Source organism: Gasterosteus aculeatus, chromosome 5 (assembly GCF_964276395.1).
Source record: "Gasterosteus aculeatus chromosome 5, fGasAcu3.hap1.1, whole genome shotgun sequence".
Classification (NCBI taxonomy): Eukaryota; Metazoa; Chordata; class Actinopteri; order Perciformes; family Gasterosteidae; genus Gasterosteus; species Gasterosteus aculeatus.
In genome coordinates, this window is record NC_135692.1 from 10818273 (window position 1) to 10822256 (window position 3984).

General features: G+C 43.4%; 1 non-coding gene across 1 annotated transcript; it reads right to left on the reverse strand.

Moving 5' to 3' along the window:
• Positions 1-2980: 2980 nt before the first annotated feature.
• trnai-uau (transfer RNA isoleucine (anticodon UAU)) lies at positions 2981-3074 on the reverse strand. The gene is made up of 2 exons: positions 3037-3074; positions 2981-3016 (listed from the first exon to the last, which is right to left on the reverse strand). It is a non-coding gene; the product is annotated as a tRNA-Ile (tRNA).
• Between the last annotated feature and the right edge of the window lie 910 nt (positions 3075-3984).

The following is a 3984-nucleotide window of genomic DNA, read 5'->3' on the forward strand; positions in this document are numbered from 1 at the left end:
TTTAATTGACTTCACTCTCGGTTTGATTTGTATTCAATAATAAACCAAATCCACTTATTGTTTAACAAGCAAAAAAAATTGTCAAATAAAATGACATGATAAAATGGGATCATCACAAAGACTTTTATTAAACGTTTACATAAACCTGCACACATACATCAAGACACCGAACAGGCTGATAATTCATGGACCAAATCAAGCTGTGGTAAGAAAAAATTTCAAGGATCAATTCAGGCTTTTTAATCATAATAAAAAAAAGACCAATAGTAGGATTTTTACTTTAAATTAATAAAAAATAAATTATATATATATAAATAAATCATGAAATCAATAAAAAGGGGGTGATAAAATAAATGCCGCTGTAGTTTTGAGGGCTTGAGAGCTTCGTTGGACAGCATTAGCCCACACTCCACACACTGGGCTTTTGGCACTGCCTCTGTTCCTCCATTTACGAAACCGTATTTAATGAAGTCGAGATTGTATTTCCGCAAAAACTTTGTCTTCTGGGTGGGGGTATCGGCAGGACGTTCGTCTTCATTTTTTCTTTTTAAAAACGTATCCATTTTTGCTGCGAAGTAGACAGTCTTCTTCTCTGTGTATTGGCGCTTTTTAAACAACCGAGTGATGCATTACCGCCACCACATGGTCGAAAGCTGCACGCAGTCCCGCGGCCCTTGCGGCCCACAGGTGCAAAACTGAAAGTTTTTTGCGGCCCTCTAGGGGGCGCTGGTGGCCCAAGTTTGGGCCGCGGCCCTATGGTTAAGAATCACTGGTTTAAAGAAAATGTTGAAATAGGAGTTGAAAAAGGGGAAATAAAACTCTTTTAAGCTGTGTTTTGCTTTTCCAATCGCTAATGTCTCAAACCACGAATGCCTTCCCACAATGCATTGTGTCAAGGAGGAGGCTTCAAAGGAGGCCTTTCAGAACAGGAATAAACACTTAAGCGGCCAGGCAGGTTATTTTCAAGTTGACTGAACTTTTAACTTCCAACTTAAATTTGATGAAAAACGATGAAATAAATAAAATGTAGGCTGGAGTGCATAAAACTGGGATGGGTAAAAATAAAGCATAAACATTATGAGTTATGCGTTGAAATGTGTGTGTGTGTGCGTGTGTGTGTGTGTTTGAAGGGGAAAGCAGGGCTTATCCGTGGTCATTTTGTGTTCCTCTCTCAGGATTAGACTTGAGTCTTGTTAATGAAAAACTCATCAGATATCAGAGCAGTTCCCTAAGGAACCAAGCAGGGTTATGAGACATAGGGCAGATTAAGAGCCCGTTGGAATACTGTGTGTGTGTGTGTGTGTGTGTGTGTGTGTGTGTGTGTGTGTGTGTGTGTGTGTGTGTGTGTGTGTGTGTGTGTGTGTGTGTGTGTGAGCATGTTACATACAGATAGAGGGTGTGAGTGAGCAGCAGAATGGTATTTCATTTACCAAGATGGGGGATTACCCCTGGCAGAATTTGATCATTCTGCTCTGATCAGGATGTTCAATCACAGCTTATCCCAAATATTAAACTCTCAATCTTTTGCCCCCCTTTCACTTCAATCCCCCCCACACCCACACACACACACACACATTTCCACACATACAGACTTTAAATGCCAAGCTTCTCATTGAGCAAAGTGGCCCGCTGAGCCCTCTGACGGGGCAGTGTGTGTGATTGTTCAGCCACCTGGTCACCTCAGGGGACGGGTGTGTAAAAAGGGTGGCGGGGGGAGGAGGAGATGCTGGGGGTGGGGGTCCCTGGTGGGGAGATGCTGAGCCTTAGCCTCTTACGGAGGCCGCTAAGGAGAGTAAATTAAAAAACAGTTTTGTCTAATCCGGAGCACCAAGAACAAGTGGCACACGCTGAAAAAAAATCTGATCCCTCGTGTTACATGGATCTGGAGGAGCTTAAGAACACGCAAACATTCCCCCAATTGATATGCACACATGCACTTACATGCATGCATACACACATAAATACACTGATTGTGTCCCAGGCTACCCGGATAGAAGGAGGGGGAGGGAGGGAGGAGGGCAAAGGGGCAGCGGGAGGTACGACGCCCTGATCTGCACTCTCATTTTCAGCCTGGAGATCTGCACCCGGGACATCTGGGTCACATCATTACTGCAATCTTCTGCTTGTTCATTCCCAGCTTTAAAGGGCTTAGAGTCACAGGCCTGCACACAAACATTCCCACAAAGCACACACCAAGGACTCAGATGTAGCCCTATTTGTAAAACGTAACAATCGTTTATAGTGAAATAAAGCGTGTCTAAAGGGAATTAATGCAGTGAAGAAACCGAGCAGTGCGCAAAGAAAGACATGAGTATTCACGCAACAAAGACATTCCTGTGCATCACAAAATTGATTTTTTAAGAAGAATTGACCAGTGAGGCGTTTTTTTCTGCTGCGGGCAGAACCTGTGGAAAAGTTAGGAACCTCCATAGTTAGAGAGATGTATTAAAAGCAACAGGGGCTGTGAACTCCGTGCGGTGCAGTTATACCGCTCTCTAGTGGCGAGAAGCCGCTTTCACCACTGATCAGCAGTCCCGGCTGTCCCCCGCCAGAGGGCGCTGCTGGACCACACTATCAATTTCTTCTATTTCCAAATAGTATCGACTTCTAAAAGGTGTATCGATTTGTTGTCATATTACCCAATATTTAAAAAAAAAATGGTTTCGCTGGGGTTGATAATAATTATAGAAACATAAAATATTTTAGTTATCAACCCACGGAGCTCTATAGTTCTTGGTAAGAAATCTGCTGAAATCAATTAACCTGTATTTATTTTTATTATCGTCCACGTTTCCATGCGTTTAACTCGTGGGATGTCAACCGGCGGTTCTCTATCACAGAGATATTTAAGTCAGTAGAAGATCTCAGTAGTGTATTAAGATCGGTAGTAACCATCATTAGTACACTACTTACAAGGACGACTCTACTATTCTAGGAAAGTGGAAGAAGCTGAATACCTACGAATCCACGTTAAAAACTCTGCTCCAGGTGAGGCTCGAACTCACAACCTCGGCATCGCTCTGCTGAATACTGTCTTATAAGTACCGCGCGCTAACCGATTGCGCCACTGGAGCTTGGGTCAAATACCGTCCACTATTTGGGTACAAGACAATCAGCAACACAATGGAAGGACCAACACTTTGCATGTTTTCATGTGTGTCATTTTAGGCCACTACTTGTGTAACGCCTTGAACCTACCGGAGGCCTCTGATCACCTCGTGGGAGGCCAGCGGGGACACGGAGTCCGGCAGAAAATGTGCTGCGTTCAAGTACCTCTCACAAAGCTCCGATTTAACACCAACAATTGTGATGTTAGTGTTTAGGCTTATGCAGCTTCAAAAAACAGCACACGATTTAATAGTTAGAACAAAACTAGCTGACCATTAGCTGACCCATCAATCTTTTTTGGACTCACATCACATCACCAATCACATATGCATAGTTGGCTACATAGGTTTGGCAACTATATAGTTTACATTGTCATGTGCAGCCATCACATTATGAGAAAACGGGTGACATGAAGAGCATTTAAAATCTGCTTTTTTCTAATCCCCTGCAGCCACACATGCATATTAAGACCAATCCAATTACAACATGTCAGGTTCAGTCTAAATAATGTAATTGACACTCTCCCTTTCCTTGCGCTTTTTACATTCGGGGGGGCAAAGACAGAATAGAAAATATGGTGGAAACAAAAACACACAACAGTTGCTTGACTCTGGCCAAGTTTTAAATCTTCAACCAAGTCGACGAAGCTTCCATTAACAGGTTTGTATCCTCAGAGAACTCCTCATTCCTCATCACTGTGTCAAATTACCATCATTTGTGGGGGTATTTCATGACATCATCACACAGGCCATGGAGCAGAGGCTCCGTCTATCTTCCCCACCACTCACCCTCAGGAGAGCCAGAAGAGACAGAGTAGGTGGGCCGCCGCCCTTTAGGATGCAACATCACAACATGACTCATCGAGAGTGGACATCG